At 42.0% G+C, this 27,424-nt stretch overlaps 1 long non-coding RNA gene across 1 annotated transcript in view; it reads right to left on the bottom strand.

Annotated features, from left to right (window-relative positions):
• The window catches only part of LOC125009194, an 82,723-nt gene that overhangs the window by 8,719 nt on the left and 46,580 nt on the right, over positions 1–27,424 (bottom strand). Inside the window, exon 3 of the long non-coding RNA XR_007112945.1 lies at positions 8,228–8,295. This is a non-coding gene — a long non-coding RNA (uncharacterized LOC125009194). The remainder of the gene's footprint in view (positions 1–8,227; positions 8,296–27,424) is intronic.

Below are 27,424 nucleotides of genomic sequence, written 5' to 3'. Positions count from 1 at the left end.
TTCATCGCTCATCTAAACACACACTGACTCCGTCTCTCTTCAGTCAACAGCTACACCGCTTTCTCAAATTTCAGTGTGGGACCGAGAATATCCCTCCTCCCCCCTCCCTCCCCCCTCTTTCTCTTTACTCCCCCCCCTCTCTTTTCCTTCACCTGACTTATCACACGCTGTTTACCCATCCTCAGTCCTCCTCTGGCTCTAGGTCATCAGCTTTGCCAACTTACTGACCCATAATCACATTACAGCTCATAATGAGGCCGTATGCTTGTTTCCACTTCCGCCTCCAAACACCAGAGAAGTTGAAAAACTATTTAAGAGGGGTGAGTCTCTCCATCCACCTGCATTACTCCAAAAAAATAAAAATAAAAATGAATCCTCCAACTTAAACGACCATACACTTATTTTGTCTTGACCCTCCGTGATCTCCCATAAAAGTCACAATTAACCGATAAAAACACTTTTCATTGTAATACTGTGACAGTGCTGCTAAGGGTTTGGTTGAGTGAAAGTTCGCGGACTGGGTTGAAATAAGCTCTTTAGTAAGGTTAGAGGACGTTCTCATCGTCATGGTTACAATAATAAACCCACGGATGCGGTTATAGGAGAGGCGATGGCTCAATAAAACAGCATTAACTGAAACGTGCAGTGTTTTCTCGACCCCTCCATCCACCTTGACCTCCCACTTAGTGGCACTGCAATAGCATCGGCAGACTTATGGGGGAAGAGTCTTTCTACAAGTCTGTAGCAGAGTTTAATTCAGTTGTTTAAGGGAGTTAGTCCAGTGTGGAGTAACTCCTTGGAGAGTTTACGAAGAGTTTAATCTCCCTATGATCTCACACTACCCACAGTTGATAGACATATATAGGGGAACACAGTAAGAATACAGAATATTTATTAGAAATAGTGAAATCTCTCATCTCTCAAAAGTTACACAATTTGGGAAGAGGTATAAAGAGATGATTTTAACAAGGAATGAGGAAGAGGTATGTAAAGCACTTTAAGTAATATAATAATAATGTTATTGTTATTATCATTATTATTTATCAGAGGAGAAAGAAAACACTGAATAATGACATGTTAATACTGACAAGGGGTGGGGCCAGATGAGTGTGTCGCTTCCCCCCACTCCTTTTTGAACACTATTATTTTTCTGTCTTTTGATTCTTTTTCTATTGTATATACATTTGATGCATTTCTTTTCATTTGAATATTCGAAATAAAACTAAACTAAACTAAACTTCTCATCCTACCCTCTTTGCACATGAAGCGTTGAAGTGACAGAACTACATCGTCTGCAAAAAAAATACATAAATACAGAACAGAATGGACATGTGCCAAATGTTATATAATAACTGTGTTATTATCGGAACCTACAGCAATAAATAGGACTATATTTAAGTTCTTAAAAGTACAATAAAAGTTATTTAAATATATATACCTCCAATGGAAATTAAACCAAGAGAAAACAAGACGCCTGAAGACCAAATAACCATTAAATAGCAATTAAATCTCTTGAGCACAATGAAGTGAAATTCAGCGACTGTGTGTGTGTGTGTGAGAGAGAGAAATAGATTATAACCAGTGGTGACTCAAGGTTTCCCTGACCATAATCCTCTGAACAATCTGCACTCATACAGGTGTTCACTAAATAATCCAATTACCAACGGAGGAGAAGGAGGATAGGCGAGAAGAGGAGGAGAGGCGAGAGGACTAAAGTATTGGTATTAAATATCAGTTAAACCTCTTCTTTGTTCTTTTTGGTTGGTGAACAATACAGTTCCACTGACTCATCAAGACAACTGAAGCATTAGCTGTACACTTCGAACTAACTTGGAGTTCGTAGCATTACTCATTGGTGGCGTCGTTATACTTTTTATTTTAATATATATAATGGCATGATTACCCCAGCCGTAAACAACCAGTAATATGGATTCATATGTCTGGGTGTTAAAGGAGCACAACAACATTGCCTTTCAAAAGCTGCCCATTTACGTGAGGAGAGCTCGCGTCCTTAGAAATGGTAATTGAGCTTTGGTTCAGAGCATGCATAATGACCTCTCTAAGACTGTCTCGGCTTCGTCTTTTGTATTCCCGTGTACCGGGTTTCAAAATGCAAGTCCAGATATCGTGTACATTAGATCCAGTATGTGTCACTGTGGTATTGTGCAGACGTCCTCCTCTGATCCCCTGTAATGGTTAGCACGGGGCTCTGAACGGGCTTTTCAAATCAGAGAACCGCTCCATGTGAGCTTGTGGTAGTTTAGCTCACAGTTGCTTGTAAACTGAAGCTCCAACCTGAAACCACGCAAGAATGGAAACTGACTGTGTTGAGAAAAACTCTTATAAATAGGACGAGCTAAATAAGATTAAAACAAACAAATAAATGTATGAAGTGAATGAGCCAGAGAACAGGGATGCTAGCTGCAGTGTTTCACTACTTCAGTTCAATAGCATCACAGTTGCCCTGACACTGGGAATCTGTTTATATTTAAAATCAACGTTTAACACTGAATTCACTTTGTCAAGTTAGTTTTTCCCCATATAAAGTAAGCACGTCTTTGCTAAGTTTTAAAAAGAAGAAGGTTTTATATCAACCACATCGAGCGCTCTTCTTCTCCCATGATAAACGCTTAATATTTGAACACATAAATCACATACATCACTCAAAGCCTACCCTCAGGCCACTGTGTAAACATAAACCAGAAAGAAGGTTTAGCATATTCCTGCTCTCAAGACGAGACTCCAGGGCATGTTTTACACTTTACACCACAACAAGTAAGGCTCACTCCACCCAACATGTTGCACGATGTAATGAATAACGCAGCTTTAAACTTTGAAATCACGTTGCATAACTTTTTCTTTCTTTCTCTCATAGTATTTAAATATTTCACTTGTCTATTTTAGAAATATAAGACAAGGGAACATAAAGAGAAACCATAATTTGATTCATCACTTTCTAAATCTGGCTTAACTTGTGCCACTTGATATCAACATATTCTGGTTTTCTCCTACTTCCTACTTCATCCTGCTGGTGTAGCTACTTCCTGCATATTGTGTCCCACCACTGTTCAAGAGCGAAGAGAGTTTTGAGGGTGACGATGGAGGAGACACACTGAAGTGAGCAGAAAGAGGAGAGGAGAAGCTCCAAACTTGTAATAGAGGTTTGATTAGCAAGCATGTAATGTACTTTACCCCCACGGCTGGAGATGGTGGGGGAGGAAAAGGGGCGGGGTGGTGGGGATGGAGGGAGAGGTATAGCAGGAAGGAGGAAGGAGGAGTGTATATAGGCTGCCCTCTCAGCAGGTCTCCTCATCTCCCCTCCTCCACCTCCTCCACTTTATTCCTCCACTCCTTCAGAGCAGGACATGAGTTTCCCCCCCTAACATCACCTCTTCTGCCTACACACTAAAGCCTAATGCCATCTCCCCACTGCCACCACCACCACCACCTCCTCCTCCTCCTCCTCTCCTATAGCTGCACCATGCTGTGTAAGTGGTGGGTGTGGGTGGAGTAGGATGGGGTTGGAGGTCAGAAGCAGGAAGAGTTTTTCTTTTTTTTTTGTCTTTTCAGGCGGCCCCCTCCTCCCCATTAACAAGCTGCACGTCTGCATGATGCAGGAAGTTGTTTGTGCACGGACACAAAGCAAGTTTATTTGAATCCAGCAGGGAAAAGTCGGCCGCGCTGTCACTCAGCGGGTTTTTAGGGTTAAAGGCTAAAGAAAATGTTGAGGTAGCACCCACCGGAGCATTGCTTTTACTGGGAGAGTGGCCAGAAACTAAAAGTCATCAGAAAGAGATAGATAGAGAAGCTAACTACGTCCCTACTTTAAACAAAGGCATGCGTTTTTAAAAGCCGAGAAAGTCACAACTTTAAAAAGATTAAAGTTTCTCTCAGAGAAGATGGACTTTTAATTCTGTTTTATTTATTTCATTTTATTAGAAACTTTTCTGGGTTCTGTGCAAACACTCAACTATAAAATATATATATATAGATAAAGACATCACTGACAATCTTTAAAATTTAAGCAAATGTCCCGTCCACCTTCCTAAAATACCTTCTCTTTTTTAAAAAAAAAACTTATTTAATTTATGAACAATACAGTCTCTTCTCTCTGTGCCTCCCCACCATGCCAGATCAGCGCTTCTCTTTCCCCCTCTGCCTCGCTGTGCTGTCGGCTCAGGGTGTGAGCAGAACAACGTTAATGTGTGGAGACACCTGACAAGCCCGCTGGCCTTTAGGGCTCAGCCTAATCACTCTAGACCCTAACCCATCGGGAATTAAACCTGCAAAACCAAACAGTCACTGTGGGAGCTGGGCTGGCATCTGCTGGAGCCACTCGATCAACTCCTGAGGGAAAAGGACGTTACAAATGGCGCATTGGTGAAAAAAAAAGGGAAAAAAAAGTGCTCAAATATTAAGGGGACGCAACTGAAAAGACGCAGATTTTCAAGAGAAATTTCAGCTGCAAAAGTGGGATTGGTTCCTGTCAGAAAGTGCTAACAGTTTAATTAAATAAAAAAATGCATCATGAGGAGATCCTGTCCCTGTAGTTAATTCTATACAGGACTAAGAGTTTTAACTGCGTATCTGACAGGGTTGATTTGTTAGGCTTGAATTCTGAACATTTCCACATGCCATTATATTAAAAAAATGTCTCAAAACCCTACATGACGACAAAGAGGCAGATAAACGCTGACGTGTGACGACACAAAGAGGGACAGACAGAGAGGCCAAGAGTTAGTCTGAGGATGTCGCTCTAATGTGTTTGAACCAACATTAAAGCCCTTTTCCGCCATTCACAGTACAGTACCGCGTTAACTTTAAAAATTAATGGGGATTTTCCAATGTTTAAAGTACAGTAGCTTGTTAACTCCGGTATCTGTTAAGCCACAGAGGGCCCCTCTCCACCCTCTCCACTCTCTGCCTCTCTCTCCAGATGCCCTCATTAATTTTAGATTGGCTCTAAATGAGTCTCCTTCATCGCGGCAGAGGTTTTCTAAATTAGATTCATTTATATTTAAATTGTGAAACAGGCGTGGTTAATGAGAGAATCGTTATTTTTTGGGGTTATTTCAGATGAGCTGATAGTCGGGCAGCTCAGTGCTGTGTGAACTAAAACCACCAGAGGAGGCACACTTGATGTGTGAGGCCTGGAGTTTGATATAAAACCCCCCAAAAAATCATACAGCTTTAATGGAAAAGGACGGATTAATCGTGATTTAAATAGTATGGACAGATTATTCTTGACTTTTATAAAAATCCTTTTTAAAATACACGCAGCCCTGTAAATGTCTTCTCTCGGAAACAACACTGTACGAGCCCCCCCTCCCCCCGGTGATGAAAATAAGCCAAGCAGCAGCAGCTATCTGCTAAAAACGTAAACACGACCGAGCCTTGTTTGTTGCATTTGTTAACGCCTAATTTAACACCCTTCGAACTAATGTGTCACCTTCAACGCGTCTGCGTAGTTTTCAGCACCACATGTGCCAAAAACTCATTGCAAGACACACATGTTGACTTAACAGGTGTCTAGCGACACACGATGCCCCGACAAAGCAGCGGGACACCTCTCCGCTCTAACTGGAGTGTTTAAAATGTCACTTCTAAGAAAAAAATAAAATAAAATAAAAATGTGAGGTGGGACAACAGAGCTTTAGCGCCTGCCCCCATCCCATCCCTCTCATAAAAAAAAAAAAAAAAAACGCAAATCACACAGTGCTTTACAGCTGTACGTCTCCTTACAAGGCTTCTTACAGCTCTCTGCGTCCTATAGCAACCCCCAGCTTCTCCCCACCAGGAATTTGACTGTTAGGAATCTAAGTGCCAGGCGTTTAAAACCTGAGGAATGCTATTGTTCTGGTCACAGCTGCACTAGCGCTGGCCTGGCTACTGCTGCCACTGTGTGTGAGGGGAGGGAACAGAGGAGGGGGTGGGGGGGTAAAGGAGGAAGGAGGAGGGCAGGAGTCGAAGGTGTGAAAAAGGCAACTTTACGCGTTTCCAGTGCTCTGTGGTCTCATGACAAAGAGCCACATAGTTGACAGTAAGTTGACACATTCCTCGGGCCCCGACGTTTGCGAAGCTCTCTCCGCCTCCACCTCTCTCCATCACTCCTGTCTTCCTCCAGCGTGACACCTCCCACTCTCGTCTTAAAAGATCAGATAAATGTACACATGCTCCGGACCGCCAAACACACCAAGGTATGTATACGTAGAGATAAAATGGAGGATTATACCCTCTGGCTCAGCTGGAGGAATGCTTGTAATGTAATAAGTAGTCGCAGTGAATGATGTAGATGTAGTGATCAAGGCAAAAATATACATTTCTGAAGATGTGTCTCCTGCCATTAATTCTGATTAAACAAAATAAAGCTAAATTAAAATGTCACAACCCCTTCCAAGGTCCAGGTTGGGGTGGGGTTTCTACATTACTCTAAGGATACTTTAAAGTGGTGTGAGACTACATTGCATTGTGATCTGGCACCGTTTTAATAAAACTGAATTTAATCTATGAAGGTTTTGTGTATTTGAATTGGAAACATGAGCCTAGCAATGGTTTAGTTTCTTAACAGTTACAGAGAATGTAAAAGTTCATTCTTGTACCCGAGTTTGAAGAGTAAGAAAGAAAAAGTCCTTAGTCCTTAGTGAATGCTAAGGACTCCAATAATTAGCTTTAACTCAGTCGTCAATGACATTAAATACTAGGGCTGCCAAACTTAACAGGTTAATGCAAAGTCCTGCATCTTTTTTATAGTCTGATTTTTTTCTGGGCACTTATACACCCTGTTATGAGAAAACTACCAAAAATCCCTAAAGAAGAAGAAAGCAGAAAACAACAAAGCAGAAATGGATAAAGATGAGGGTATTTTTCAATGGAGCAAAAGCTTGTCTCAACAAGTTATTTATGTTTACTGTCAATCAGTGCTTTTTCACGCACAGCTTAATCGAGCTATGCTTGAAATTCGACTTTCTGAATGGGGTCCTTGTCCCAGTTTACATGCAACGGAGAAAATAACTGATGGACACATGTCCTTCTCCTCCACCACACTAGGTGGCGATATGTGTCTTTTCAGCGGGTTAATAACATGTATATATGGCCCCCTTTCTGGTTGACCTATTACGTCATGTAATGAACAAGAGTTGTTCATGTGGCAGACCGGCATTTCAAACAATAACATGGATAATAGTACAGCTTTTTTTAATCTCATATGTAATGTGTGCGCTACTTCTGGTACAGATGAGATGTGCGCTATCCATCAAACGGTTCTTCTACTGGCTCTGTTTACCTTTTTCTTCTGCGAACGGCTTTCAAGGATGTTTTTTTCCGGGGTCACACTCTAGCACAGCGGTTGTGAAGCATGTTCACACATGTTGTCCAGTTCGATTAGCGTATAGATACTGGAGAAAATCTATTTCCAGTTGCATTATCTGGGTGTCTTAATCGGATAAGGAAAACTCAGATTTTAGTCGGAGGAACGTGTTTACATGCAGAAAATTGTCCAGTTAAAGTCGGATTAAGGCAATAATCTTTCACGTGCATGTAAACGTACTTGGTGTCAATGGCGTTGTGAACTGAGACGTTGAGGAGGTGTAATACAAGCTTGAAAAATATCACTTCCACGTTTAAAGACTTTTAAAAGACGCAATTAATTTGCGTTAACGACGGATATCATGTGATTATTCTCGATTAAAAAAAACACGTAACTAACTTCACTAATCAAATTTTTTTGGCCATGTGCTTCATTGTTTTCAATTCACCATCTGAGCCGTCGTCTCCTCTTTCTGCCCACCATCTTGAATGTCATATTGTGATCATGTGAATAAATAAAAGTCACAGAGACCCACTTTGAACCGTTTACACACAACTGGGACTGTAGTTTACTGTCCTTTAAATGCATCTGTCATTGTGTACGAGTAGAATAGTCTCTCGTAAATCCTTCCTATGTGATATGTGCACCAAGACAAGGAAGCAGAAGCAACAGTAGTGAGGTGGCAGAGCTCTTCTCTCTCTAGTAATTACCATCCAGCTGCTTGGAGGAACAATGCTTGGCTCTCTTCCAGACGGCTGACTTCATACACTCAGTGCCACGCTCAATTTGGAGCGCAGCGGAAGCTGGGCATGACTGGCACCCTCCAAGGCATTTCTCTCCCTCTCTATGGGACTCACTGTGTGTGTGTATGTGTTTGTGTGTTTCTGTGTGTGTGTGTTTGGGTGTGTTCCCTAAACCTACCAGTTCCCATTTGCCGTCCGGTTCGCACATTGTCCTCGATCGTATCTTCGTTCTCATGTTACATCATTCTAAAAAAGAAAAGAGAGAGAGAGAAAAAAAAGGAGACTGAATAATAATTTGGGACTATTTCCTCAACTGTAATGGATTTTAACAACAATCTCTAAACAGCTGTGGGTTGTTATTAGGGAAATCTTCCTTGTTTGTGGTATTTAGCTGAAGATGTGTGTGGAGTTGGCCAATTAGGACAGGAAGATTGCCACCTATAGAAGTTGATGGCTGAGCGGCGCTGTACAGAAACAACGTGACATGCTCTATTCAGTGTATTTAGTAGAACAGATGTGGGTGAATTCATAGGAGGCAGATTTATAAAACACTTAGCCTTGGTGAAAAGCTGCTGAGACTGAAAGTTCATAGTTCACAGTGAATCCTTGTACACCCACAATAGTTCCCCAGTGTTTCCTGATACAAGGTTGTGTTACCAGGCAACAAGGACTTTTCAGGGCTAGTAACTGGCTGACTTTCCCTCCACGCAGTGCAATAAAGTTTCCTGTCAAAAGTTACAGGTGGCTCCTTGGTGTTAAACCGATGTTGATGAAGCTCCGGTGGAAAAAAAAACTAAAGTAGCAGAAAAACCACTAGCGGTCGTCTGAATATGAGCGGCTCCCTCATTAGACGGGTGAAAGGAAACTATTGTTATCCTCCATCTGCAACACGCACACACACACACAGTACGAAGAGGAGGGATGAGGGCAGGACGCAGATAAAATCCACCCTTCTCAACACACATCTTGATATAAGCGACTAAACCCCCTTGCCCTCGCTATATACAACTGTACACACACTCGCGCATGCAAACAAAAGCACGTATACAAACACCCATCCCTCCCTCCACTCCAAACTTGGCTGAATAGGGTGCAGTACGAGCGGGCTCTTCCTCCTCCGGCACAATGAGGACCTGTTTGGGTCCAGTATGCCCAGTTACCCCGATCCCAGTGCTCCAAAAAAAAAAAAAGCTGCACAAACACACAACCACACACAACCACACACACACAACCAACCCTGATCTGGCTCTTACTGTTTTGGACAGAGGGGCATTTAAAGAGCAGAGACAAACAGCAACAGTTGCTGCCCGAGTTACTGTTGTGTAACGGCTTACAGTTTGTTTACTGTGACCCGCCATCCAGCTCTGACAAGGCTGCATTTTAGTTCTGCTATAATAATAACTACAGCGGACTTATAGATTTAAAGTATAAGTAGACACCAACAGTTCTACAATACATTTAAACGAATCAAAATATCACAAAAAAAAGAAGAAGAAACGTCGATGAATGCGGTGAATGAGTGACAGCACACTGATCTGTTTGGTGCCGTCTTTTCTCTTGGGCAATGTTCTCCGCCATTGGTTTAGGAATATTTGCATCAAAAACACACATAGATGTGCTCAACTCACTTATACCTGCACATCTGCAGGTTATCTGAAGGTTTCCTGCTAAAACAACTCAGCTCTTGCAGCCTCAGCGGGTATACATTGTGTAGATAATAACATTACACACAGCCAATCAAAAGTTTGGACACACCTTCTCATCGAATTGAATGAAAAGGTGTGTCCAAACTTTTTACTGGTGGTGCGTAATGACAAAACTATTAGTTGCTCGCACTAAAAAATGTATACAATGTTTTGTCATGAATGTTTCCACTTTGGAAAACGGGAGAATGCGTCTTAGCCGCGCGAACTAATCAAATATTTGTTTTTCTGAATCGAACCTCACAATGATTTTTAACTTTCAGGCGTCTCTCGTTCCACCGCCTTTCCGCAGAAGTCGATACAAAACAGACTGCGTTATGTTACCACAATATCCATATTGATGTGTGCCTCTATACAGTCACAGTTTATTCATATGAGCTTCGCCACAAGAACAGTAATGTCATTCCCCATTTGTAAAGGCATACGGCCGAGGCTGGTGCAGCGTGGCAGTGGGCCAGGCCAAAGCAAACAGAGGTGTGTTTCTGATTTGACTGCTCGCTCGCTGCTGTTACTGAGTTAATGCAGACAAACAGGCCAGCGCCGAGTAAAAAATGGTTGCATTTTTCTCTAAGGGCAGAAAGGGACTGTTAATGGCTTATCACAAAGTTGGTGTCGGTTTTCATTTCCTAAAAAAAAAAAAAAAAAAAAGGAAAAAAAAAAGTTGACGGTTGGTTCTACTTTGCAAAAAAGTTCTGCTTTTTGAAAATATATTTTTCCCTTGGCTTTGCTTTCCCTCAAAGCAAGTAGCTGTAGTAGTATTTTGTAAAAGTTACTTTGGCAGTTGGTTTTAGTTCGTAAAAAACGACTTTGATATCGGTTTAATATTCTCAAAAAAGTACTTTGCATTTACAAAAGTTGGAGCATGTGCATAATCCCAATAATCCTGGATGAGTCCAGTTTAAATGAACAGGAAGAAAGATTAATTATGAGCAGTTATACAGTGTAATTTCTAGATCCCATCTGCACATAACTGGACCGACACTATTAAACTTGTGAGCAGAGTTGCCAGTGCACCATGTAGGTATGAACCGCATGCGTTTGTGTGTGTGTGTCTACTGACCTGAAAACACAAGTGCATGCGTGCCAATTTCTACGTATGTGCGTGTGGGAAAGCTTGCGCTAACATGTGCGTGCGTTAATGGCAGCAGACCCCCAGGCCTGGGCCCCCCACAGTTTCCAGCAGGATTGTGGGTACTCGGGAGAGGGTTTGGATTCGGCTTTGTTTGTCTCTGTGTGCTGACATCACTGTGCTGATGGCACCAAATCCCCGTTTTACTGCACACAGCACTTTCTATACAAAACACCAACACACACATATGCTCGCGCACACATAGACACAAGGTGCGAGTAATGCCAACACGGACAAAAAAATAAAGCGCTTTCTCTTTTTTAACACACATGCAGACGTCCATGAATGCACGTATGCACGCACCTCACCGGGGACGCGGAGAGGTCGGAGAGGTGGCTATTTCTGGCCTCCTAGAATAGACATTTGACAAAGTCTTCCACCTGTTGATAAAGTGTTATGACCCTCTGACGCCTTCTCTTATCGGCTTCGACCATTTGCAGCTCGATTAATCACGAAATTAAGTTTACAATTCAGACTGAGATAAATTGTGATCATTTCCCGTGTTGACTATTACGACCTACGAATGAAACTCGGGTCACACGTTGAACAGGCGTTCCAGGTGTTCCTACTCAGTCACGTTGTGTTTCACATGTTTTCGTACATCTCAAAACGCCTCTTCCGAGCTGCAGTATTTCCATACGTGTCAGCCATTAAACTTCCGTCCCTCACACATGAGTCTGTTTGCTCATAAGCTCAGCTATCTGACTGTGTCTTTACATAGCCTGGTTAAATATTAACTGAGAGCCTTTCTCTTCCCTCCAGTGCTGTCTTTGGTATGCATGCGGCTCAGGGAATGGGCGGGAGGAGCCGGGCAATCGGGCTGACGACACTTCCTTCACAGCCCGGAGGAAATGGGTGCTTGTTTTTTTTCCCTTATCGCTAATTGTACGGTCGCATTTATTTGTTTTGTGCAGAGAAATAAGGTCCGAGGCCAGGAGAAGTGTTTAAAAATATGTAAAAATCGAGGTGGATTTAAGGAAATTTAACAGCGTGCCTGAAGTTTTACTTTAGACTCTTAGTCTGTAGCTGCTGCTGGTTTTCCAGAAAATCTTACTGTGTGTTTATATGTACACAGATATTGAAGCGACGTTTCCAGTCTTCCCGAGCTGAAGCAGGGATACAATGTCTTGCTCAAGGACACTTCAGTGAAGAAGCCGCTTGCTGACGCAGTTTCATCCTACATCCTCTGGCTGAATAGCAGTCACTAAAACCACTCATCACCCTCGATGCCTCTTGTATGGTTTCCTACTTTGCAGGGCATGCGGGGGTTTACTATGGTCACACGGACACATCTGCACACAGGATCCTGAGAGGCGCACAAAGAAAGATAGAGGTGCACAAAAGGCATGGGCAACATGCTCTCTCTTTCTCTCTCTCTCTCTCTCACACACACACACACACACACACACACACAACCACACACACACACAACTCCCTGGAAGGACCCCGGAAAGAGGTTGGGATGGACCCGGCACTCAGAGCCACTCAAAGCCAATCAAAGCTGATGATAGCTCAGACGTTTACACAATCCATCCAGCCACTGCTTCGATGTCTCTCTCCAACACACAGACACATGTGCACAAACATTTCTTCCTAAAATGCCTTCAGGGGTGATCGCCACCATCACAGAAGGAGGGAATGAAACGAAATGAGCTGAGATGTTAAGGTGGGAGGACACGTGTTCACCGCTCAGGGTTTGATTTCCACTCTGTTGTGTCCAGAATCTCGTTTTTAATTTCATGTATTGCCCCTATTTTGAGCACACGTTTATAAAAGGCCAAAGCATTTACTTTACGCGCACGAACGTTCAGCTTCGCGGCAGCATTATTTGTTGTTAACTACAATAGAAATGAGCGAATATTTAATTTGGAGTCTTAGGGATTCGCGTGACACGGCGCTCTGAGAAGAAATTGAATGTTAAGTTGACTTAAATCAATCGAACATAAACGTCGTTGAACTTGACTCCAGTTGTCGCACTCATTTGAAAGTCACTTGAATAGAATAATCGGCTGATTTGTTTTCACGGGGAAAGTTTCAATCTCGCTAAAAAACAAATTACTTGTCTCGTGATTCAAGGTCTGCAATTAAAAGTTAGAAAAGTTTAGTGAGTTGCTGTACACACTATTTTAAACAGGCGGGTGAACAAATACAGATTAGTGATTTCAGTCATCTTCAATTACAACCTTATCAGTTTCATAAAAAAATAAATCACCCTTATGTTTTAAGATGTATTTTAAAAAATGTGATATTTATAAACACTGTAACAATTAAATAATTGGAAACCATCTGTACGGTTGTGAATTTTCAAATTGCAGGTATTGCCATTAAATCTTAAAACAGTTTTTAATATATATATATATATATATATATATATATATATATAATTTTGGAATAAAGTAGGTATATCATATGTCTCTTTCATGTTCCATAGAAAAAGGAGGCAAAGGTAAACATGAGTCAAGATGCTAAATCAAACTGAATCATATCCTGTTTCTGTGTCACATGATTTCCTCAAAGCCCCGCCCCCATAACAACGAGCTATAATACATTTTCAACGGGAGCCGACGATATGAATGTTTCACCAGTTTCCTTTTCAACACATGACATCGCCAACGATGTCAACAGTGTAGCTGGCCGTGCGCGGCTGTTTTGTAACTTTTGTCGCTTGTAGCGTGAACGCAGCATTAGGTGCAGATTTTGACTAATTATTTAACCGCACATTCACCAAACTAAACATGAGATTCCTTTTTTCACATCCAAATATCTTCACAGTGTTCAGAATATTGAATTTGATTTGGTATCTATCCCATCTTTTAAATACATTTTGGATTAAAAGTATTTTCCACTAACGTTATATTGTTGAAGAACAGACATTATTAGTCAAGTTGAGATTAGAAGCCAACATCGATTAACAGACAACAGCTAACAAATTTTTGTAAAGCTAAATATGATCGTCAATTGTGTAAATATCTAAGGTTGAACTCTTTTATCCATTCACATGTCACTCACTTCCATCAGCGCCCACTTCAGAGACAGGAAGTGTACATTTTTATTTGTAGTCTATACTGAATAAACTTTCTCTCTGTGTAACTGGGTTAATTTGTTGTATATTACTCTCATCATTTTCTAAATAACTAATATTTCCTGCCCAAATGCTGAGGATATGCAAATTATTTTGTTATTTTTCTTTCTTTTTTGACTAACATCTTGTCATAATAGAGTGACTTACTACATTTCCCAGAGTTCCTCACAGCAATATGGATTTCAAAAGTCTAACATAATGCAGCTTATCATATCATATTATTAAAAGAGGAGCAATAACATGGTAAGTTTTTGTTTGGCTTCACCTAAAAGAAAAAAAATATGAAGAAAGAGAACACCTAAAGTAAGACAGTGGATAAATCGCAGACGTAGGCCAATAAAGACGGTCTCTCCAGTGCCCGCTGACACTCAGACCCATTTTTCCCCACCACTTGAAAACTTTTTAATAAACTTTTAATGACCACTCTAAAAGTATACGCTCCATCCTTCTTTCTCTCCCTCTCTCACGCACACACGCACGCACACACAGGGTCCTGTCAGGGCTAACTAAGCGCAGTGGCGGGCAGGGCAGCGTTTGGATTGGCTGGACAGGGGTTGCCGGGGGTTACGGTGGATTTGGTGGACCACCTGCTGAGCCTCAGCCGCCAACTGACTGAAAACATTTACATCAGAAACCACCCAGGATAGAGACAGAAACAGAAGGCAAGAAAAAATAAAAAAATAAAATTATGAAACAGAGAAAGTTTGCACTAAATCTGTTGCACATAAAACCATCTCTGGGGGTAAACGGCTCTGAAGCTGCCCTTTAAATACTACAACTCACTGAGGAGCTAGAAGAGCAGAAACATCTATGATCCACTGTCCAAATCATCCACTTTCCATTAAAGGCTGAAAATCTGTTTAATTTTGACATTGTTTTAATAATCCAGGAGGCTGTAGTGAGTTTTTCAACCAGTTTTCTGCTCGCTCTGGTTTTACAGTGTGTTAAAACGAGCGGCGGGTTGCACCTGCAGCTGCAGTGTGGTGGCAGTGGAGATCTTCTGTGTTTCGCTGGGAGTGCAGCAGTTGCCTGAGACGAGCTGAAACGGCTGAGAGTTTAAAGTGCGGGGCTGTGAGCACGGGCAGAGTTTGGCCTACAGTCAAGGCGACTACAAAGTTTCACTGACAACGGCACAAAACTTTAGTGACCGTTGGGCCTCGGCTGGGCCAGAATTAGGCACTATTGTGTTTTTAGGGGGGGGGGTTGTCCTGTACCAGCTTACAGTCAGAACACGACTGTACTCACTTTGGATGGTGAGAAATGTCAGCAATGAGTTCCTTCCAGAGCTTAGCCATTATTACTTTGTTTAAAACCAATATATTGGAGGTACATGCACATTTTAGCAACTTCTTCCATTTCAGTAGCATTGGTTTTAACTATGAAATATACACAATACGTCATAACAGGTTATTTACTAGGTTTTAAATAATAATAATCTTCTTAAAATCGAGTTTAAATGGTGCTTGCATGTCAGAACAAATGTAATAATAAACACTAACAGCGTTCATTGTACAATGTACACAATGTACTTCAACGTACATGCTCATAATACAACTGTAGTTTTGCAAAATATATATATAAAAAAAATAAGTGCGTACTTTCAAAGTGCCAAGCGTGAAGGACTTTCTGAGAAAACCTTGTCAAACGTACAGAAACTAACCTCCTTTAACTTAAACTACAGCGTTTATTTACTCTACACTTTCTAAAGGATGCTCCAAATTTATTCCACTCTTCAAAGATTAGCATAAATCTTAGCATAAAGCTGATCATCATCGTCGTAAACGAAACGATCGGAGTTACTGAACCGCAAAATACACCCAAATACAACAATGTCTGATATCGCTCGTAATCAGCTTAATTTCAATCCCGGGAATCTAAAAAGGTCTGGCACCACAACTGTTTTAGAAGCAGAGCTTTGCAGTGGCCCTTGCCCCTCCAAAAACATCAAGTCCCCCTCCTGATCCCCTCATGTATAAGAGCCCCGGCCCATATGGGGGTCCCCCTCCACACCCCTACTCTGTCCTGGGCCCTGTGTGTTAGCGTGTGTTACTGTGGTTGTGTGTTAGTGTGTGTGTGGTTGAGGGGTAGGGTGATGGGGAGGGGGCGGGTAGGGGTTTACTCTGACCCACAAACTGACCTCCTCAAACTTCAAACTGAATACTTCTGGCAGTTACCACGACGACAGAGCTCTCCAAGCCTTATCCTACTTACTGAGACGAGACGAGGAAGAGGAGGAGGAGGAGGAGGAGGAGGTGGGAGGAAGGAGAGCAGGAGCGAGAAAGGAAAGAAAGAGGAGAGAGAGGGAGAGTGATGTGGACAGAGGGAGAAAGGGACCGGTAGCGAGAGAGCGAGAGAGAGAGAGGGACCGGGTTAGGGGGTGGTGGTGGTGGGGTGGGTGGGGGGGGGGGGGCAGCCAGGCAGAAAGCGAGAGTTGCTGCTGTTGCATCTCTGTGTTTTTCATGAGTAGACAGTTTACTGGGAGATTATTCACAGTCTGGTATTTAGCCTTATTAGGCCACTGCTCCCACTTCCCCTCCCATCATACACAACCACACCGAAGCTTTTCCTGATTATTTGCTTCCCACTTTCCTCACGCGGTATTCAGTAAAGTTTTATTTATTAAATGCACACCCTGTCTTTATGGAAAAATTGAAAAAACATTTTTGTTGACAATGGATTCACAAGTTAAAGCCTTTTCTTTTCGTTCTTTCTTTTTTAATATTATCTGCAACTTTTCCAAAGCTTGAGTGGACATAAAACTCTCCTGGTTGAACCATCAGCACAAAAGAAGAGTTAATGTGTTCATAGAAACACGAAGGAGGAACTTCCATGAACCATTTTTGATAAGACACGTCCAATCACAGGTCTTGGTGGGTTTATATTTACACTTTAACCGACCTAGAAAGTATTTAAACAGTTTACTTTCAGATTCTGCATGAAGCCATCATTGTTGTTTGATAAAATGATCATAATTTAGAGTTAGAATAAGATGCGAACCACTGCAGTCTGGTCTAAAATAAAGGAATAAAAGCACCCTCCATGGACCCTGGGTCACCCCAGGTCTTGATCAGCTTCGCTGGCTTCCAATAAAATCCTGCACTGAGTACAAGATCCTGCTTCTTACGTTCAAGTCCCATCTCAATAAAGCTGAACTTCTGTAATTATACGCAACCTCGCGTACTCTCAGATCCTCCTCAGCCACTGAACTTACTGCACCTCCTGGCCGACTGTCCTCTGCGGGTTTTAGAGTGCGTCTTTGGACCATACTCCCTGGACTGACATTCAAAACACAGACTCTCTGACAATCCAAACTTAAAACAAATCCTTTTTTTAAAATAGTTTACTCCATTTAACCCGCTTTTTTGCTTTTGTAATATTGCATTATATGTTTTTCATGATGTTTTAAAAGGTGCCCACACATAAAATGAATTAGAAATATTATTATTATTAATGTTGACTGTGAAATGAAGGAAGAAAGTGACTCTAAAGTTTTGTTAGCAAAATTTTCTTTTAGCGCTATTTCTGTTTTTGTTATTAATTAAATGGTAAAGTAGCAACACAGTGTTTTGAATTTGCTACAGCTATAAATTGTACAATAAATCTATAAATTCATCTCCATAGGAATAATGTCCAAGGCTAATATGGATGAAAGCTTCTTTGCCATCGTCATCCTTATAAAAATGTACGTTAGTCCCATAACTTTGAAATGTTATGGCTAAATAGTTCTGGGGACTGGCTATTGGCAAAAAATAAGTTTTTCTTTCATTTTTCAGCCTTCACTTTGATGGGGATTGGTAGAAGCTTTGTCATGTCACTGGAGCTCTGGAAAGGGTTTAGCAAAAGTTGACCCGAGTCAGGTGTCAGTTAGTAGCTTTAAAATGACCTGCGGCATTTTCGAGGTTCAGAATCCGATGGGTGATGTCACAGTGGGTTTGTCCATAACATATACAGTCAATGTTTGCAAGTAAACCAGAAGTAATTAAATCTGGTTACAATTCTATAAATCCATATTGCTGTTGACGTTTTATGTTTTATTTTAGCACCTCTTATTTTTATACTAACCAACATTATTTGAACTTTTTCAGGCTACACTTCTCCACGAGCTGTAAACACCTCAGCATATTACATTTTACGGTTAACAGCCCCCTTTAGGTGTCATAGAGACCTTCCTCCATGCTGTTTAACATCCTGCAGGCCCATTAGAAAACATGGCCAGAGGGACATTCCTGCTCACAGAGTCCCGTCAACCAGACTGAGGCTGACAGGGACGGAGAGGCAGAGTCAAAGGAGCGAGGACCATCACGTGTGCGTCGTGAGGAGCAGCAATTCACACGGATCTGATGGAAGGAGACTCAAAATCAATAGCCTCCGTGTTTGTGTCCCCAGGCTCGCCGTCGCTCACCGACTCGGAGACTGAAGTGATTGATCCGTCTCTGCTTTAATCTGAGCTCAACAGCTTCACCTGGCGCGTTCCCAAGGCCACACACTCTACGGACGGACGCAGGACGAGCCAAAGCTCTCAGGACGGGGACAGTTGGCAGCAGTTAACGCTGCCGAATGTCCCGACTGTCCCCAACGGTACTGCCAGTGCTGTCGACTCACCGCACACATGCGGGGACATAATACGGATACATGAAAAGGAGACAGCAGCACGGCCCGTCCCTTTCTCCTCCGACTTATTCATGCCTTTTCTTCTCATGTCCATTTTTTTTTTTTTTTGACATCCACTCCTGTCCTATAAGCCAGTGTCGCCCTAATGTCTCATATTACTTGTCCTTTTACTGTCCTGTCCTACAACACCACAGCCCTTCCTCTTCCCGTAGCGTCCTTTTATACCATGTCCTCTTTTGACCTGTCATGTATAGCGTGTCGTCCTACTTGCTCTTTTCTTGCCATGTTCTTTCCTGTCCACTTAAGTCCGGTTTTATCTTGTCCTGTCCTCAGCAATCATAACCATCCCTTTCATGTCTTGCATTGCATTGTCCTGTACTGTCTCACATTAGGTAATGTCCTATCCTGTTCCCACACAGGTCCCCCGGATGTCTTTTTCCTGCCATGTCCTTTTACTGTTCGGTCCATCTTCAGTTATTTGCCATCCTGTGATAACTGTCCAGCTTATACATTACATCCCTACAACACGTCGATCTCTTATACAAGAAACGGGAAGAGGACGAGTTTCTAAGAAGCTCAAAACTAAACTTTGCTATTGGCTACTTTATTTAAAAAAAACAGGTTGAAGAAAGGAAAAGATTTGTGAAGTCAGGTTGGTATATTTCATCGTTACCAACATGGTCTTATACGCATGTACAGAAGGAACTGTATCTTTGTATCTTTTATCTACATGCCTCTACTAACTATTTCTGTTTTCTCACATTTTGATATTTTTATGTCCAGTCTGATTAATTTTGCTCATTCACATTTTGCCCCATTTGTCTGTATTCAGTCCTTTTCACACTCATTCATATTTCATACAAACTTTTTAATTAGTTTTCAGCAATTCTGTCATATTCCCCTCCTCTTTTCTGCTGTTAGTAATTAGTTTTAAATGTGTTTTTGTCTCTATTCTAATACATTTTAAAGTAAAACAGCATTTAGAAACCTTGATACTCTTCAGTATTTCTGGCCACCGTTCATCTCCACTAAGATAAAACTTAATAATAAGAAGAAATATAGTGGTAAATGTTGCAGTAAACTGACTGAAAAACAGTCAATATATACAAAAAGTGAACTTTTTTTTTAGATTATTTTATCTCTAACTTTGTCGCTGTGTCTTCCTGCTATTATCTGCACTGGTTTAGGAGCTGTTATCGATTACGTTGACATCAAAAAGTGAACCGCGTAATCTATAACGCGCATCCTGTGGGATCACAGTGGGACGGACCCGGATGATGTTCACCATTAAACCGTCCAGCAGAGCTAACAGCCCTGAAGCCTCCCTGGGGGCAGCGTTTGAGCTCCGTCAGTCGGTAAATCGGTAAATGATCCTGGCTGTCATTTAATCAATATGAACAGGCAGCAGCTGCCACACATCATCGTCTCCCCCGGGGGTCGTTGTCAAGACGCAGCGTAAAAAGCACATGTGAGTGTGTGTGTGTGTGTGTGTGTGTGTCTGTGTCTCCCTTCGTGTTTTATCAGATCCATTTTTTTTTTTTTTTTTTTTACAGGTCTTTAAGCAAATTGAAGAGCATCCTCCTGCTTGTTGTAGTGACACGGTCAAAGCAGAGTCATTATGAATTAAACCTGATTTGATCAGACCTGAAATTAGCAATTTTGAAGTCAAGGCAGAAATTTGCTGAAATCTCCTCAAATGTGAGCATTTGATCTGTTTTGCATCACTACAAATTTAATACTTGGTAATTTTTTTTTAACATGGGTTCTTGGGTTCTGGGTTTAATTCATTTAAAAAATATATAATTTTATGACATTTTTTATGACATTAATATTAATTAACACATAAATAATGGTGAAAATAAGAGATCAAGCCTCAGTTTCTGCTATAAAAGATAAGATTAAGATAAATTAGGGCGTGGGAATACTTCAAATACACCACTCATCTTTAGTTGGCAATACTTTAACCTCCTGAGACCCTGTGTCCTCAAACGGGGACGTTGAGTTTTTAGTCTGCGGCAGCTTCTTCTGCTTCATTTAGACTTTTATCCTCATAACTAGATACTAGTTGGTGTAAAAACATGATAGCAGACATTTCAGTGGATTCATTCTGTGGCCGATCACATAACAAAAGTGGACAAGGTACAAAACCTTACAGTTGAAACTTGTTTTTTTATGTTTATTATAGTTTTCTAGTTTAATATGATGCACAAACGTAATAAATTCTATCAATAGTAACGAGCTATAACTTGAGGACATTTGAGAATTCGCTATTTGCAATTCCGTCTTTGCAAAGCCATGTTCAGTTTCATATTTTGTTACATATTGATGATTTTATTATAATACTGAGCGAAATAATCCCTGTGTCCACATATGAGGACATAATTTTTTGCAAGGACTATTTCCAGTACTTCCACTACTTCTTATGTCCCACTAATTCCTAATAACTTGGAGAAATTAAAAAAAAAAAAAAAAAAAAAAAAAAAAAAAGCACACCAAGCTAAAACTCAAAAATTTACAACTGTCTCAGCGGTATACTTCAGCTCCCTGCAGTGACTGTGACAGACGACAAAGCCAATGACAGGAGAGGTTTCAGGATGTTATACTCTGAGGGGTCCTCCTCCGTTTTCCTTTCTTTCCTCTTCTAACGTGAGACAGTGAAATCCCATCCAGCCACTCTGCCTGGCCTTATAGCCAGCAGGGAGGGACATGTCATTTCACTTGTGTGCATGTGTGTGTGTCCCTTACTGCGCAACACACAATGACAAGAGCGAAGGGAGGAGAGGCAGGTGGGGTGGGGTGGGGTGGGGTGGCGGAGGGGGTGTGGGGGGGTGACATGGCTCTGATCTCTCAGATAGGGAGATAGCCACCTGATTCAAATGGCTCGCTTGTTCCCGGCAGTCACTTGATCGGCGTGTGAACTGACTCCTCTCTTATTTACAATCAAATGCTGCTGCACTGACCTGCCCAGCCCAACCCAGACCTCTCTCTCTCCCTCTCTCTCTCTCTCTTTCTGCCCTATATTTGTCAAGTCTCTCTCCCTCTCCCACCCTACCTCACACACACCTACACACATACGTGCAGGTGTAGTCAGCAAAGCTCTGGTGGAAACTTCCAGCGACGAGGTCGGTTATAATCTTTGAAAAATAGGAGCTCAAGCAAAGATTACGTTGTTTCTTTTAACATTACCAAATACCTGTTTTACTCGTTACCATCATTTCACATCGCACAACACTAATGGGAAATAATACACTCTGGTACACAGCGAACAGCTCCAAGATGTCAGGTACACACTTCTATTAGTTGCAGAACTAAACATGTTTGATGGTTTCCCCTGTGGAGAAAAGAACGTAGAGAGAAAAAAAAAAGTAGAAACCCACATGGGTTGGGTCACATTTTTTTTCCCCCTCAAACTTTCCCATTTCGGATTTGTGGATAAAGCTGATTTCCACGTTTAAGAACTGTAAACATTAAAGTAATCTCAGCTCCTGTAAGTCTCAGGCTGCTCTAAACTGATCCAATTTAATCTAATCTACTGTGTTTTGCACCAACTTTTAAGATAATAGAGAAGATTTTGCTACACACTGTATATTTAGAGGACGGGATTTAAAACCTCTGTGACTGACTTTCAGGAGGGGGGTGAAAAAATCATGAAATAACACGAAATAAAAACTTGAAAAAAACGTCCTTAATGTACGAATGTGAATTCACAACAACATCTCAAAAATGGGCCTCAGCAGAGTCCGGGAGAAACAACTTCAGTTCACTGCATCTGCCTCCCTGTCTGTCTGTAACTGTCCTGTCTGATTATCTCTCCCAGTTGGCCCCGAGGGGACACCCACACTGAAAGAGGCCACTCTTCCATTCAACAACAGCTTCTGTCAGAGACGGAGAGGGACAGAGAGAGACAGAGAGGGAGACCTTTAGAGTCACTAGCTCCAGAATAGCCCGATAGTGACTGATGCAATCAATCGAAATCTACACTACCGTCACAACACCGTCGACCGGGAGCCAGATTTTACGCATCATAAAAAGGAGATTGCTCTTCGCAGGAGTTGGACAAATGTGGGGATGTGAAGACGGAGAAGTCCGCAGTTTTAATTTTTAACCCAAATACTAATAGGATTGGAGTCAAAATGCTGTTTTAATGCGACTTTCCTGAGTCGTGGCTACACCTCAGAAAAACTGCATGTATAAGACAAAGGGTCTAAGCATTCATTCTAACATAGGTTAATGACATTATATATAGAATGAGTGGGTGAGATTATAATCTTAGTTAGATATTAATGTCACGTCCAAGTGACGTATAGAATAACCTGCTTAATGAAGTTCAGCCACGTTTTATTTATTTATGTATTTTCTTGAACCCAGGTTAATTAGAGCGAGTCGGTCTGAGGGTGAATACATAGTGTTTAGAGTAAAATATGATCCTTGGTGTCAAAACTAAAAAAAAAATAAAAGAAATAACACAGAGTTCAATGTGAGCAAACCAGGCGAGGGTCGAATGAATAATTCACCACCGAAAGAGATATGGCATTTCCACGTGGAGGAATGCAATCTGCGACATGACTCGTGATACCCGCATTTTGTCTGTTGCCGAGGCACAAAAACATCCAGGAAATGACATTTAGGGGATGCTTTTATCTGATTCTTGAAGGGAATATAAATGTGGAACGTGAGAGAAAACGTAAGAGGAGGTCGGTGTCTGGAGGAGGAGGGGGAGGAGGAGGGGGAGTGCGGCCTATGTACGAGCTGTCGTGTTGATGTCAGCGCAGCCTTTGAACAACTATCTCTCAGTGGCGTGGCTGTAATGTAAGCCTACCTTTAAAAACACATTAACACCTTGTCCTGTGAGGCTGCTTAAACACACACACACAAAAGCAACGCACAACACCAGAGTTGACTACTGACAGGGGGGGAATGTAATCCCTTCAGAACACACTGTCAAATTCCCAAAAATGTAAGTTTGTTTAATATATTGGAGGTGCAGCATGAGAAGTGGTTTAACCTCCTGAGACCCAAAGTTTTGTTTGCAAGGCATTTTTAATTTCTCCAAGATATTTGGGATTAGCAGAACCTAAGTATAAAAACTGAGCACAAAACAGGAAGTAGAAAAAAAAGTCCTCATATGTGGACACAGGGATTATTTCATTAGGTCATGCAATAAAGTCACCAATGTGCATCAAATGTATAAAACTACTTCAGTGCCTGAACACTGCTGTGCAAAAAACAGGCTTGCAAGTAATGAAGTCCCAACGTCCTCAAACGAGTACTTGCTCATTTGCGACTTGTTACTATTTATAAAATTTGTGTATCATATTAAACCACAAAACTTAAAGAGCATAAACAAACAAGTTTCAACAGTAAAACATGATGTTTTTTGCCTTTTTGCCTTGTCCACTTTTGTCCCATGATTGGCTGCAGAATTAATGAATCTATTGACTCTTTGCTGTCAGTATATTTCAGACAAAAGCGTCCACTTGTGAGGACAACAGGTCCAAATTAAGCAGAATAAGCGGCCACAAACCTAAAACCTAATGTCCCCATATGAGGACACAGCGTCTCAGGGGGTTAAACTGAGTTTTGCTAAAGGAGTGGGAGCAAATTACAAACCCGACAGTACAGTAAAAGACACTTTGTTGAGGATATCAACTAGATAGATGGACAGATGGACAGATGGACAGATAGATAGATAGATAGATAGATAGATAGATAGATAGATAGATAGATAGATAGATAGATAGATAGATAGATAGATAGATAGATAGATAGAGTTTCAAACAAGTGTCAGGCTTAATGTTTAAATGAGGATTTAATTCCAAAGAGATGAGTTTATTTGGTTTATTAGACTGGGTGTTTGATGTGATACAGAATTTTTCCCATCACAATATCTATTCCTCTTACTTCTTTCTCTGATGAATCAAACTGAGAGAGGGAGCCGCACCTTTTTCAGACACTTATACCCACTTTTCTTTTTTGTCTTTCCTCGCCTCTCAGCGTGCATTTCTGGATGTGTCATAATTCTAAAATAGGACAAAGCCCCGCAGCCCCCCCTCCGTTTTAATGTGCGAGTGGAGTTGTTGGTCAACAGTTGGGTCGGGGGGCCATGCTGAGGGAGGGGTTGGGGTTGTGGTGGAGGGGTTGTTGCGGAGGGGGGGTGGTGGCCCGGGAACAATGGACTGTGCTGTTGTGTGCTGGTCGGTGGAGAGGGAGAGAGGGAGAGAGTCAGGCTGATGACAGAGTGAAAGAGGTTAGTGTCTATGCTGGGAAATGAGAGCAGAGGAGGGGAGAGGGGAGAGGGGAGGAGAGAGGGGGGGGTTCCTGTGTCTGTTGGCTTGTTAATGATGATTCAGTCCCATCAGCTCAACAGACTTCTCTATCAAAGAATCTGACAAACCACCTCCATCAGATGAAAAAAAAACAAAACAGATAAAGATAAAATGTAAACACACACACACACAAAAAAAAACCTAACAGATGGGAATTAACCTGCTGTGCGCTACCTATTATTAAATCAATCATTTATTTCAGAAAAGCCCCTCACGAAGGAACAAAAATCTATTTTCTGTGCATAACGTATTCTCTGGCTGCGTGTCAAAAATAGTGACTCCGCAGGAATTTGAGGCTTCTGCTTTAAATTAAAAAAGAAAAACTTAATCAGAGCTGAAGGCCGGATGGCAGCACAGCTCCTACACCTACCAACAACTGGATCGAAGAAACCAGTCGCTGCAGCAACGATCGCCTCTTTCTGTGTGTCCCACCCCGTCCTCTTCCCCTCCCAGCTCCCAGCTCCCCGCTCCCCTCCCCACCCGGTCTTCTTGAGCTGTTGAGTCAGAGCTGGAAACCCGTTTCATTCCAGACCAGCGAGGATCTGCAGCAGCAGCAGAAATATTTTTAGGTCTGAAGAGCTGCTAACAAATATCACTTCATTACTACTAGTGTATCTTCAATCCAAATTTGCATCGATTTTACTTGACAAAACTATTTTTTCTTTCCTGTATGCAGACTGATCCCTCCACCCCCTACCCTCTACCTCTACCCCCCCCCCCCCCTGCCCTTCAGTAAACACAAATTTCCGGACAACAAAAGACTAGCAGGCCTTGCACCACTTTCACTTGTGGCTATCATGGAAGGCCGGAGCTACAGTCACCTGTTGCTTCAAGACGCCTAAAAGACACAAAAATATCCTTCGGCAAAGAAGCACATTAAACAATTAAATGAATAAATTTAAAAAAAAAAAACTGACACCCGCTTTGTTGCAAATGACTCGTGTTTCCATTTCTTTTAAACTCGGGTTTGTTTGAGCCTCCAGTGGCAGCTCTTTAAAAGCCTTCTCCTCCTTCTCTTTGCTCTGGATCCTTTCTTCAGCCTCCGTAATCTGTAGCTCATGAGTGAAACTCCTGAATCGGAGCTCGCATTGTCCTCTTCCCAACAGCAGCCAGCGGGCTCAGCAGCCAGCACAGCCAGCCAAGCGTTTGACGTTATTAAACAATAAAGAGATGCTGATCTGGGAGCATTGTGGCGAAGGAAAAAAGGCCAATTAGCGTGCCGTTATACTGTCATTATGGCTATATTAACTCGAATTAGTTATAAGACAATGTGCACATCGACACTTGCGTTTTTTTTTTTTTTTTGACTATGTGGGAAAATTGAGTCTGTAAATTAAAACTAGAGGAAATCTGCACTGGAAATGTTTTTTAACTTGTGGCTGAATTAGAAGGACGAATCAGATTAGAAGATCAAATTCAATAATCTTGTAAAGTTATTGAGTTTATAATCCCATAAGAAGTAAGTGGCACAAAACAATAATAAGATGAGAGCGGTGTCGGCGTAATGAGATGAGCTGATTTATTATTTCGTGGGAGATCAGTTTTACAGCGTTACAGGAGGAGGATACAACAGGCCCTTATATTGTCGTCTGTTCTCAGAGTAACTCCATCACCACCACCACCCACCCTCCCTCCATCCCTCCCTCCCTCCGTGCACACACACACACCCCCCTCCATCCCTCAGCCTCTCCTCTTTCCATGCTAATGTCCTCAAGAACCAAAAGAAGCACGCTACAGAGAAGTTACATTTCACTTCAGGACACCCAAACTGTCTAGAAAAGAGTCGCAGGAAAATATATGAACTTTTACGCAACCGCGTTGAGTGTGAAGCGCATCAGCTGCCAATCAGAGCCAAGGAACGCTGTTACCAGGCACGACAGAGATTCATCAATGACAGGCAGTAATATGTAGCTATAAAAAAATGGACGCCAAATGGGGAAGAAAGCAAGAGTCAGCCCAAGTTAGAATGTTAAAACTTCATCTGTGAACGCCCACATGAGGTAAAAAAAACAACTTATCGCATGCACCTGAGCAAACTACAGTTGCTTCTTTGTTGCAGTGGCCCTCAGACCGACAGGAAGCTATAGATAGACGGAGCTGTTGGTGGGTTTTCTTTCTGGAGTCGTGATCCGCTGCAAACTGTGCATTCCTCTAATGATGGCGCTCTATAAAGCTGTCAGCATCAATGAGCAGAAATGATAAACGGAGATCGAGCCGCTGGTGACGTGGTGGGGGAGGAAAAGGGGGATGGAGGAGGAGGAGGGGGAGGAGGAGGAGGTAGAGGGGAAGAAGGAGAAGAAGAAGGAGAAGAGGGGTAAAGGGTGGGTGTCGCAGAGGCCTCTGAGAATGCAGGCCGGGAGCAGCGCGAGGCTGATGGCATGCTGGTCTGTCAGTGTGTGGTCCTATTCAATGGAAGTGTGTGTATGTGTGTGTGTGTGTGTGTGTGTGTGGAGGGGGGAGAGTGAGAGTAAGAGAGAGAGGGTGGGTGTGTGTGTGAGAGAGAGAGAGAGAGAGAGAGAGAAGC

The sequence above is a fragment of the Mugil cephalus genome, chromosome 6 (genome assembly GCF_022458985.1).
Source record: "Mugil cephalus isolate CIBA_MC_2020 chromosome 6, CIBA_Mcephalus_1.1, whole genome shotgun sequence".
Classification (NCBI taxonomy): Eukaryota; Metazoa; Chordata; class Actinopteri; order Mugiliformes; family Mugilidae; genus Mugil; species Mugil cephalus.
The sequence above is the reverse complement of the archived record's forward strand: the minus strand, read 5'-3'. Positions and strand labels throughout refer to the sequence as shown.